Consider the following 13,323-nt stretch of genomic DNA (forward strand, 5'->3'; position numbering starts at 1 on the left):
CACTGGCAGCCTGTCTGGAGTATTCAACCAACCCAGCACTCGGACATTTTTGTCGGAAATCAGAAATGCCCTCCCGACTCCATGATCTGTCTGTGTGTCCCCTGGGACCTGACGGGCCCTTGTGGCTGCTTTAGTTGGCTAGTGGAAAATCAACTACTGCACGCTACTGAGTTTGCTAACTTTTTATTGTCAGACCTCGCTAATAGGAGATGAGGACAAGGGGCATATCTACCCATTGGCCAGGATGGCACTCGCCAGGGGCACCAGCAAAGGAGGGGCGCTGCCTGGTGGTGCCACCCATGGCCAGGGGGTACATTGTTAGAGGCAGTACCTGTGTGTGCCTCCCCCCGCAGTGGCGCTTGGCAACATGCAGAGCAGCCAGCAACGGCCGCAGTTCCTAGCGGTGATGTCCGGTGTCCACACTGAAATCAAGAAACGCTACATAAACTACAGCTCCCAGCAGCCCTCAGGAGCTGCCGGGCGACCCTGCGAGTGATGCACTGCCTGGGGGAGGCATCTGATTTGGATCCCGCTGTCTGCACTTCACCACACACATCAATCCTCCCGGTTCCTGCGTGGTATTGTCCACCTCCCGCACGGCGCTGTCCCGATAGTGACTTTGTCCTGGTGAGTAATAGACACACAGACAGACACACACACTCTCTCTCTCACTCTCTCTCTCTATATATTTCCTAAGAGGCTGTACTTGGCGCAGTGTGTATAAGGGGCTACCTGGCACCGTGTGTATAATGGGCTACCTGGCGCAGTGTGTATAAGGGGCTACCTGGCACCGTGTGTATAATGGGCTACCTGGCGCAGTGTGTATAAGGGGCTACGTGGTGCAGTGTGTATAATGGGCTACCTGGAGCAGTGTTTATAAGGGGCTACCTGGCACCGTGTATAATGGGCTACCTGGCGCAGTGTGTATAATTGGCTACCTGGCGCAGTGTGTATAATGGGCTACCTGGAGCAGTGTGTATAAGGGGCTACCTGGCGCAATGTGTATAATGGGCTACCTGGCACAATGTGTATAAGGGCTCTACCTGGCGCAATGTGTATAAGGATCTCTACCTGGCACAATGTGTATAAGGGGCTACCTGGTGCAATGTGTTTAAGGGGCACTACCTGGCACAATGTGTATAAGGGGCTACCTGGTGCAGTGTGTATAAGGGTCTCTACCTGGTGCATTGTGTATAAGGGTCTCTACCTGGTGCAGTGTGTATAAGGGTCTCTACCTGGCACAGTGTGTATAAGGGGCTCTACCTGGCACAATGTGTATAAAGGGCTACCTGGCACAGTGTGTATAAGGGTCTCTACCTGGCGCAGTGTGTATAAGGGGCTCTACTGTGGTGTAATGCGTGTAATGGGTTCTAACTAGAGATGAGCGGATTCGGTTTTACTCGGTTTTACTCGGTTCTCAAAACCGAATCTTATTGGCTATCCAAAACACGTGACATCCGTGAGCCAATAAGATGTCGTTTTGAGAACCGAGTAAAACCGAGTAAAACCGAATCCGCTCATCTCTAGTTCTAACATGGCATAATGTTTATAAGTGTTACTACTGTGTAGCGTAATGTTAATAAGGGGCTCTAGCATGTGCATAATGTATATAAGGAATATACTACTGTGTAGCATAATGTGAATAATGGACATTACTGTGTGGTGTAATGTAAGTAAGGGACACTACTGTGTGGTGTAATTTGAATTGGGGGTACTATTGTGTGACCATGCCCCTTTTTAGCATACATGCCTTCCCTATTTCAGGTGGGGGGCGTCAGTCCTCTACTTTACCAGGGGTGCTCGGACACCTAGATACACCCCTGATGGGGACATGCTACAATCATTGTGTGTGTGTCTGTGGGGGGGGGGGCGAGGTACTGATATATAATGCACGCCAGGTACCGATACCTTATAATAATTATTATTACACATAATCACATTAGTGTTGACTGCATTATATATGAGTGCCTTCCCCCCCCCTGCTCTTACTGAATGTAGCAGCCTAGCAGGACCCCCACCATTTATGATACTCATTATTATGACCCTCAGTCAGTTTGACTGTATTGACCCGAACTTCACCTATTTTACACGGTTCCGAGGCAGCCTCGGCTCTTCCCGCCTTGCTCGGTTAACCCGAACGCGCCCGAACGTCATCATCCCATTGTCGGATTCTCGCGAGATTCGTATTCTATATAAAGAGCCACGGGTCGCCGCCATTTTCACTCGTGCATTGGAGATTGAACGGAGAGGACGTGGCTGCATTCTCTCCCTGAAAAGCTCCGTAATCTGTGCTCAGTGTGCTGCAAATATCTGTGCTCAGTGTCAGGGCCGGTGCTAGGGTGTTTGGCGCCCGAATGCAAACTATATATTTGCGCCCTCCCATACTTTGCAAAGCAAAGGGGCACGTCTTTGGTACACACCGAAAAAAGGGTGTGGTCTTACACAGAAGGGGCATGGCCATACAATAGTACCCCCATTTCAAATTACGCCACAGTAGCACAATCTTATTCACATAACACCGCACCTAGTAGTGCTTCTTATACACAAAATTCCCCCCGTAGTATTGCCACTTACACAAAATCCCACCCTGTAGTAGTGCCACTTACACAAAATGCCCCCTTAGTAGTGCCGCTTACACAAAATCCCCCGGTAGTAGTGCCGCTTACACAAAATGCCCCTTGTAGTAGTGCCGCTTACACAAAATCCCCCCTGTAGTAGTGCCGTTTATACAAAATCCCACCCTGTAGTAGTGCCGCTTACACAAAATGCCACCTTAGTAGTGCCGCTTACACAAAATCCCCCCTGTAGTAGTGCCGTTTATACAAAATCCCACCCTGTAGTAGTGCCGCTTACACAAAATGCCACCTTAGTAGTGCCGCTTACACAAAATCCCCCCTGTAGTACTGCCGCTTACACAAAATTCCACCTGTGGTAGTGCCGCTTACACACATTTTGCCAACCCAGTCACACATACATACATACATACATACATACATACACAAACAGATACACACACATACATACACACATACACAAACAGATACACACAATATATACACACACACACACACACACACACACACTTTCTCAAGATCACTCACTCTCTTTACTCCTTCTTACCAAAAGGAAGTCTGGCTGGCTGGAGCTTTCAATCCTCCTGCTCCTCCTCATGATCAGCCTGGTCCCTTGCAGCTCTGCCCCTCAGTTCCATGTAGCCCTGCCCCCTTTGGGGTCTTTCTGCACAGTGAGTAAACACTGCGCGCTGTCACACAGTTAGGGAGGGGGCTAGGACGCTTAAAGCTGCCGGCACCGCTGCCTGGCACTGCTGCAGCAGCAGGGGGGACAGGCAGCGCAGCAGCGGGGATGCAGGGCAGGGAGAGCGCCTCTCAAGCCTGGCGCCTACCTGCACTGCATCCCTTTGCTGAGTGGGTAGCACCGGGCCTGCTCAGTGTTCTGCAAATATCTGTGCTCAGTGTTCTGAAAATATCTACATTCTCTGCCTGAAAACGCTCCATATCTGTGCTCAGTGTGCTGCAAATATCTGTGCTCAGTGTGCTGCATTGTGGGGACTGGGAACCACCAGTATATAATTATAGTAGTACAGTACAGTAGGCCATTGCTGTATCTTGCAGCTCTGTGTCAAGTATACTATCTCTTTGCTGCATTATTGTGAGCAGTATATAGTAGGACAGTGCAGCATTTTGGTGACCAGCAGCATACACATCGTACAGTACAGTAGGCCATTGCTGTATCTTGCAGCTCTGTGTCAAGTATACTATCTCTGTGCTGCATTATTGTGAGCAGTATATAGTAGGACAGTGCATCATTTTGGTGACCAGCAGTATAAATATAGTACAGTACAGTAGGCCATTGCTGTATCTTGCAGCTCTGTGTCACTTCTAGTATCCTGATCAGTGCTCAATATCTGCTGCATTGTTGTGACCAGTATGTATACTGTACTGTGCGACGTGTGTTATACAGCTGGTGATTTTATACATCCTGTAATCTGTACTGAGCGATGTGTGAGATACACCTGGGGATTATACACCCTGTATACTGTACTGTGCAACGTTTGTGATACACCTGGTGATTATACACCCTGTATACTGTACTGAGCGATGTGTGAGATACACCTGGGGATTATACACCCTATATACTGTACTGTGCGATGTGTGTTATACACCTGGTGATTATACACCGTGTATACTGTACTGAGCGATGTGTGAGATACACCTGGGGATTATACACACTGTATACTGTACTGTGCAACGTTTGTGATACACCTGGTGATTATACACCCTGTATACTGTACTGAGTCATGTGTGAGATACACCTGGGGATTATACACCCTGTATACTGTACTGTGCAACGTTTGTGATACACCTGGTGATTATACACCCTGTATACTGTACTGAGCGATGTGTGAGAGACACCTGGGGATTATACACCCTATATACTGTACTGTGCGATGTGTGTTATACACCTGGTGATTATACATCCTGTAATCTGTACTGAGCGATGTGTGAGATAAACCTGGGGATTATACACCCTATATACTGTACTGTGTGATGTGTGAGATACACTTGGGGATTATACACCCTATATTATTATTATTATTATTATTATCCTTTATTTATATGGTGCCACAAGGGTTCCGCAGCACCCAATTACAGAGTACATAAATAATCAAACAGGAAAACAGCAACTTACAGTGGATGACAGTATAGGACAAGTACAGGGTAAATAAACATAGTTACATCAGCAGATGACACTGGAATCAGGTGGCAGAAGACTGCTGGATGTGGTACAGTTGAAGATTATTAAAGTAAAACAAAGGATAAGCACATGAGGGAAGAGGGACCTGCTCGTGAGAGCTTAGATTCTAAAGGGGAGGGGTAGACAGACATGGGTGACACAGATGGGGTACATATAGAACGTGGAACAGAGGGTTGGGATGAGATTTGGCTGGGTTTGGTGAAGAAGTGGACCCCCAGAAGGCACAAGTCAATACTTAACATTACAACATATTACTGGGCTATGCAGGAGAAAATAAAAAATAGGGAAAAAAAAAAAAAGAATCGATAACTTCTACCACTTTCAAAAAGGTCAATGGAAGCTGAAATAATGGACAACTACCTCATGGAAGCCAGATACAGTATACCAAACAGTACTTAGCAGAGTTAGGAATGAGTGCTTATGAAATACAGTAACATTTTGTCATAATATTTCAGAAACTGCATGGCTGGTCTCTTGCACTCTTTTGCTCTAATACACCACCTGCTTTAGGATTTATATTCAAAAACATTATGTCTCCATAATCCCCAAAACGTCAGTCTTCTTGGAAAGTGGTTTGTTCCTTTGTAAGGGAAAGAGAACAAACGTTCTCAAACAACAGTTTCTCAATTTCTTGTTCCTCTGGGAAGGGATTGTGGATTCGCAGGAATATCTGAGCATTTCTGTAATCAGAAAGCAGCGACTTTCTACAAATGTTTACGAATAATTCCAGTGATTTTGTCATTTTCTTCCAGTGATTTGGACCAATATTACCATTGATTAGAACGAATAATTCCAATGATTTTGTCATTTTCTTCGAGTGATTTGGACCAATAATACCATTGATTAGAACGAATAATTCCAGTGATTTTGTCATTTTCTTCGAGTGATTTGGACCAATAATACCATTGATTAGAACAAATAATTCCTGTGATATTGAGGTGTTTGTGTTGCTTAGCTTAGCCGTCCAGCGACCACAGTGCACCTCTTTTTCTCTTTTCTTTGCATCATGTGCTGTTTGGGGCCAATTTTTTGAAGTGCCATCCTGTCTGACACTGCAGTGCCACTCCTAGATGGGCCAGGTGTTTGTGCCGCCCTCTTGGGTCGCTTTGCTTAGTCATCCAGCGACCTCGGTGCAAATTTTAGGACTAAAAATAGTATTGTGAGGTGTTCAGTGTTCAGAATAGACTGGAAATGAGTGGAAATTGTGGTTATTGAGGTTAATAATACAATAGGATCAAAATTACCCCCAAATTCTATGATTTAAGCTGTTTTTGAGGGGTTTTTGGAAAAAAAAACACCCGAATCCAAAACACACCCGAATCCGACAAAAAATGTTCAGGGAGGTTTTGCCAAAATGTGTCCGAATCCAAAACACGGCCACGGAACCGAATCCAAAACCAAAACACAAAACCCGAAAAATTTCCGGTGCACATCTCTAATAATAAGCATAACAAATTATAGGCCCCAGCAGTGCAGAATTCACCAATAAGTGGAACATTCACAAACAGCAAATCACAAATGGTTCTCTAGTTCTGGTGACCATCATCCACATAATTATTTGCTGCTGACATTTGCCACTATATTGCAAAATAAAAGAGCAAGACTACAGGGGTTATGTGATAGGGTCCAAATTTTTAGAAGAAACTCGAGTCTGGCAATCTTGGCGGCAGATTTAAAGTAGCAATAATTTAAAAACTAAAACATGGTTGGATTAGCCATTTAAATTATTGCACTTTAAATCTGTACAGCAGAAATTGTGCTGCTTACCAAAATGGTAATCCTATTACAGTATATAACCCTGTATAATTATGATGTGTTAACTTCAAAATGTAATGTTTTTTTAAATATGCATGCTAGAGATATGGGGCTGAAGGTAATAACACCCTAGTTCGATGGTCATGCAGGACTTTTTTAAAGGGTCAATCACTTACAAGGCAAAACAATGCCATGCAAGTGATTGCCCTTTAAAAAACCTCGGAGTTCAGCCGCCATCTAGCATGACCTCCGGTCTCGGGCGACTTTACATCCGGTCCATGGTCTTGATGTTTGTGAAACAAAACTTTGAGACCACCACACAGAATCTCATAAAAAACTTTATGTAATTCTCCATATGGTTGTGCCAAATCAAACAGTAATAGATAATTATCTCTTTGTGTATGGGTTTTTGTTTCATGTTTCTCATAAATATGGAGAATAAAAGCAGTTATTTCTGTCATGTACATCTGGATAGCATATGTACCATTCAGAAGAGGATACATCTTTCTACATAACAATCTTCCGTTACACACCCATTGTGCAACCATTTCATACTTTTGTCATGCCTCAAGAAAGAGCTACTGATTTACAGATTTTGTCTGACTCACGAAGTGCTGATTGAGTCGCAACCATTTCATACTTTTGTCATGCCTCAAGAAAGAGCTACTGATTTACAGATTTTGTCTGACTCACGAAGTGCTGATTGAGACTAAAGCCCAGTACCCACGGGCCGATGCAGGAGAGATGTGTGCTGAGCGAACCGCTCAGCACACATCTCTCCTGCCGCTCAGCACAGCGCGATCTGTGTTGAGCGTGCGGGGGGAGACGGGGGGGCCGCTCACTTCACCCAGCGGGTGAAGTGAGCGACCCGCTAGATTGGCCTGCATGCAGGCCAATCTAACAGCAGCGATAGCGATGTGCGGGGCCGCGCATCGCTATCGCTGAGGGGGCTACACCCGGAGCGATCATGCTGATATTCTAAGCAATCTAATCAGATTGCTTAGAATATCGCTCCGTGAGTACCCCCCTTTACTGTACCTACTATATAGATAACACATGGCTAGACCTAAGCATGTCTTTTGAGTTTGTCTTTGTAGGCAAAGAATTTGATAAGCAACAACCAGGCTGTTGATACAGCATAAAAAAGGGTTTCCAATAATTAATAGGATATATTTTAGTGCACATTTATTAAGAGATTATCTCTACAGATAGGTGAAGGAATGATAGAAAAGCTTGTAAAAAGTCTAAGCATATTAAAGTGAACTTGTCAGAAAGCCACAACACATAAACATTATATTTTAATAGACAATGTATCAATAAACATAATATACAATCTTCTCATAGCAATATACAGTAGGTATACACTATTTTATTTTCTTATTGGAATTAACATAAGAGTGAAAATTCATCAGAAAGTACCTGCTTATCGCACTCTTTTATCCACAATCTTGCAAGCATAATAACCTTAGGGATTGCTTTTGGTGCTCGTATCCACTCCAGACATAAGGGAACTACTATTACACCCAATGGATATAAGGGAACTACTAATATCACCGCTTAGTGTGAATTACATCACAATGGTATAAGTATACTTAGAGTATATTTTTTTTAACAGTATTACACTACGTATTATTTGTTATTCTTTCATATGTGAACAACAACACAGCCTGTAAAAGAAATAGAGGCAAATACTGCTTAGGGATCAAAGTACAATATCTCCACACCTTCTACTACTATGGGGTTTATTTACTAAGCCTTGGATGGAGCTGAAGTGCACAATTGAAGTGAACAAGCCCTATTACAGGTGAAACGCATTTTCTGCTGGAACTCTAACCACCAGGAAGAGACTAATGAGGGTATCAGGTACCTCTGTATGAACAGCTCACCTCTGTAAATCAGGATAACTGTCATCCAATTATTTAATAGGGTGTAATAAACTGATTTTCTCACTTGCCTACTGTTAACCACATGCAACAAGCTTTTGTACACATTGGAGATTATTTGAATGTACATGATCTCTTTATCCCTTGTATGAACCCAAGACTGTGAAACTCCCTTTTACACATTTATACTTAACATGCTAATATCAATGTAACTAGTGATTCCTTCTGGGATTCATTCCAGAACAATTCTGACTATCATGCACACATTCAGGAGACCATTGTTTCTATTATTTATTTGGATGTACATAAGGATGATGCACAAGGGTTTACATGGATGCTATTCTGCTTGAGTTAGGAGTTTCTATTATAACACAAATGTAATGTGATTGCCATAATAATATTTTTTCTCCAAAGCGCAAACAGCCACGTATACCTCATCCTTCATCTTTTTTTACATCTTTTCTACTCTATACTTATCTGTAGCAGAAGAGAGAAAGAGAGACTCTGTGTTGGGACACTCTTGATATGATGAAACATAATTAAAACTTAACTTTTAATTGAATATAGTATAAAAGAGTAGTACACAAACATACACACAAGGAGGAAGATTTTAAAATTTCAACTCCACAAACAATATCATGAAGTCTAAATCAGATATGAGTGAGTTCACTCATAGGGTTCAATATTCTCAGTGACAGTTCGTATAGGTGCAGTTGAGGTGAAAATATTGGACAGAAATATCAATGGATAACAGGAAAATTAACAATTGTAATATCAGTGGATATCCAGAGAAAATAACAGATAGGGCACGTATCACAATAATTAAGACTCTAGTATTAGTCCGATATGTGGCGCCTTCTGTTAATAGGTCTCCTGGTAACAACTTATTTGCTGCAGAAGTGTAGGAGTTACCTTTGACTCTTACCAATCTTTCTATCTACTTAGATTGTATACACTTTTGGTATCAGACCTATATGCAGCAAATAAGTTGTTACCAGGAGACCTATTAACAGAAGGCGCCACATATCGGACTAATACTAGAATCTTAATTATTGTGATACGTGCCCTATGTGTTATTTTCTCTGGATATCCACTGATATTACAATTGTTAATTTTCCTGATATCCATTGATATTTCTGTCCAATATTTTCACCTCAACTGCACCTATATGAACTGTCACTGAGAATATTGAACCCTATGAGTGAACTCACTCATATCTGATTTAGACTTCATGATATTGTTTGTGGAGTTGAAATTTTAAAATCTTCATCCTTGTGTGTATATTTGTGTACTAATTTTTTATACTATATTCAATTAAAAGTTAAGTTTTAATTGTTTTTCATCATATCAAGAGTGTACCAACACAGAGTCTCTCTTTCTCTCTTCTGCTACCGATATGTACTATTGACTCTGGGAGCACCACCAACCACATAGATTCTTCTGATACCTATCTAAGGTATCTTCTACATATATATACATTGTTGGTTTTCAAGGGACATACTTTACAGAGCCCTTTAGTAATATTTCTAAGTACTGTGCGGTACCAAGCACACCCCTTTTTCAAGTCTACTATATACTTATTAAAGAGGACTCTCAGCTGTGATTCAGGGGGTAAACCCAACTTCTGGTGGACACTCCCATGTCTAACGTGAATAGCAGATCCTCTATATTTGTATGTTCAACCTGAACTCCCATCTTGTTGCTCCCTTGCAATAATCATCCTATACAAATGCACTCTCATTAGTGTTGCAACAAGTAAAGGTTCACCGACTACTATCAAACCTCACTGCATTTGCCCAATCTCATCTGATCTTGGAAGCAAAACAGTGTGGGGCTGGGTCAGTACTTGGAAGGGAGACCTCCAAGGAATACTGAGTGTTGTAGATTCTTATTAACAAAGATGGATGCGGGACTTTAGCACAACACTAACAACAGTATCACCATCTTTTTCTTCCTTCATACTTTGTAAACTGCTTAATCTTAAACTTTGTGACTTTATAATAGCATCATGTACACTAGGGGGTATATTTACTAAGGTCCCGATTTTGACCGATTTGGTGTTTTTTCTTCAAAGTCTCATCTCAGGAATTTACTAAGCACAAATCTCGGCAGTGATGAGGGCATTCGTATTTTTAATACGGCTGTGTAGTAAAAATATGAATGAATACACCATCGGTCAAACGCGGCTGTTTAGGTATAGAACTCGGTCATTTACTAAGCATTCGTATTTGAAATCTCTACCGTGAAAATGGAATTGCGGCCGTTAAAAAATACAAATCGTAAAAAAAGCCTAAAAAAAAGTAGGATGGAAACAAGTAAGTCAGCGCAATACCTTATTTAAAAAAAAAAAGTAGACCTGCTTTTGAGAAGCGTGTTTACATGTGTTGGCAATTCTACATTACTCATACCTGATTTTTTGGGCCTTTAAAAGGGGCCCAAACACATTTTTCTCTGCTCTCACTCTGAAATGGCTGCTACCGTGTGTAGTACTGCTTTCTTGTTTGCTGGGGGATACCTGACAGTGCTCCATGAGGCTACAATAAACCAAGTCCAGGAAAATGAACATGGTCAGCAGGTTGTACAGGTTCTGCGTAGGCTGGGCATGGCTGTTTTTTTTAGTGGTCGTTTAAACTTTAACAAATTGTCTGATGACCAGGGTATACAGATGGTCCCACTAAATGTAAATAACCTTTTCCGTCTGTATGACCTTGTCAAACTGAACCTAGACCCTGAGCCAGCACACTCTCACTCTGGCTCAGGCCTGCACAAACTCCTGGCTGTGTTTCACTTTATGGCTACTGGCAGCTTCCAGTCTGTGACTGGCGATGTCATTATTATCTCACAGGCCACCTTTTATAAATACTTTATTCTGGTGATTTAAAATATACATACACGTCTATGTGTAAGTGGTGTTTCTGTAATGTAATATAACACAGTATTGGATTGATTACAGGTCATGACACTCACCTTAAATTTAGGATTGTCCACTCAGGTTTTTGGATGTCTTGGATGGCCACATAGATGCCTCTCTCTGCTTCCCTACCCAGAAGTCGCAGTGGCATGCAGTCAGGGTAGCTTTCTGTGAGCTTGCGGCCATACCCAATGTGCTGGGTGCCATAGATTACACACACATTGAGCTGAGGCCACCTAGGGGCAGGCAATATATTTATACCAATACACATCTGGGCCTAGACACTAATGTACAGGTGGTTTTGGTAGCTAATTAAACAAGAGACATATTCCATGTGAGCAATTTATTACCTACAACAAAGGAATTTTTGCCACAACAAATAAACAGAATATAATTTTTGTAAAAGTATTAGCTGCAGACAAGATTATTATTATTTTTTGTGTGTGCTGGGTGCCGATGATTGGCCTGGATCGTTGCTCCTGGTTCGACTGGAGCGTCTAACTGGGGATTGAACTGGGGTCTGGTTTGGTGTAGTTGTCCCCGAGCTAGAGCTGACTTGGTGTGCTGCCAAAACATTAAGGCTTTGGCTGAGTATATTGAGGCTGGCAGTGAGTTGCGTATTAGCTGCAGTGTGGCTTGCTATGATTCGGGACATGTTGTCATTGATAATTTGGTTGTGTTGGATGATCTGAATTAGTGATTGTTGTTGGCGCTGTTTTTCATCCATGATTCTTACGAGATTTGCTTGCATTTGGCAGTTGTCTGCCCTCATCTGTTCCATTGAATTTTTTATTCTTCCCACTTGAACGATAAGTCTGCCAGAGTTTCGAGCCAGTCTAGGCAGATGATGGAGCAGACTTGCCAGGTATTGGCTGTGGGTGTTAAGGCACGCATAGTTTTGTGCCTTTTGTTTGGACCAACCGCTCCAAAACCCAGGGCCCATTGGTGTCTGGCCTGGTGTTGTGCTCAATTGGGGGCTGTGGGATGTTTGGGGTGGTTGGGGTATGTCCTTCGGCGTGTTTGGCTGGGTATCATCTATGGGTTGCAGGTGAAAAGTCAATGTATCCTGCTGTACACTTTCCTGCTGGGCATCCTCGGGCATGATGGCTGGTTCTGTATGGGGTTGAAGACAGCCAGTATTTAGTAACTTGTTAGCATTGGTCCTACTCTAGCTTTACGTCAACATGCATTACTTCTTAATATTCATGTTTGAATTGATAAATAGATTGTGGCCTAAACTTAACTATGTTGTTCACCTTTTTCTCTAAATCTGTGGCTTCGAACCTTCACTACTCAGTTCTAAAAAGTTTGTGCGAATTGTTGGACTCTGAGCCATAATTAATGTGCAACCACGAAGAACTCCAGCAAATACAAATTACTACATTTACATATTGGGTATGAATCTTCCTTTGGAACAACACACCCAATACAATAAATGTGTGTACCAATACACTCATACATTGTTCAAGGTAGTCAGTGGTCTGCCCAAAACTTTAGATACATTTTAGTGAGAAAATGTAAACATTAACAATGGGTGAAAAAATCTTAAGGTGGCCTAAGTTTAGACCTGGTGATGTTGGCCATGCAAAAAAATTGGATGAGACTTAACATTTATGTAGGTGTTTTTCCTCAATATTAAAAAAATACATATTTGTTGCTATGGCCAACATGACATCTGACAATTAACCATCTAAAAAAAACCTTACCACCATGTGCTTGCTGTTGTTGATTATTACAAGGATGACTGTTCATTTTTTATTTTTTTTGGCTGTGCATAAACAGTGGGGCAGATGTCTAAACCTGGAGAAGGCATAAGGAAGTGATAAACCAGTGATATGTGCAAGGTGATAAAGGCACAAGGCAAACAGCTTCAATATGTAAATTAACAGTTATGATGTTTTTGTGCTGCTGCCTTTATCACCTTGCACATCTCACTGGTTTTTCACTTCCTTATGCCTTCTCCAGGTTAATACATCTACCCCACTGTTTTTATCCTTC

General features: G+C 42.2%; 1 pseudogene; it reads left to right on the forward strand.

Moving 5' to 3' along the window:
- Positions 1–10,182: 10,182 nt before the first annotated feature.
- LOC134912729 (5S ribosomal RNA) lies at positions 10,183–10,301 on the forward strand (annotated as a pseudogene).
- The last annotated feature ends 3,022 nt before the right edge of the window (positions 10,302–13,323 follow it).

This window comes from Pseudophryne corroboree, chromosome 4 (genome assembly GCF_028390025.1).
Source record: "Pseudophryne corroboree isolate aPseCor3 chromosome 4, aPseCor3.hap2, whole genome shotgun sequence".
NCBI lineage: Eukaryota > Metazoa > Chordata > Amphibia > Anura > Myobatrachidae > Pseudophryne > Pseudophryne corroboree.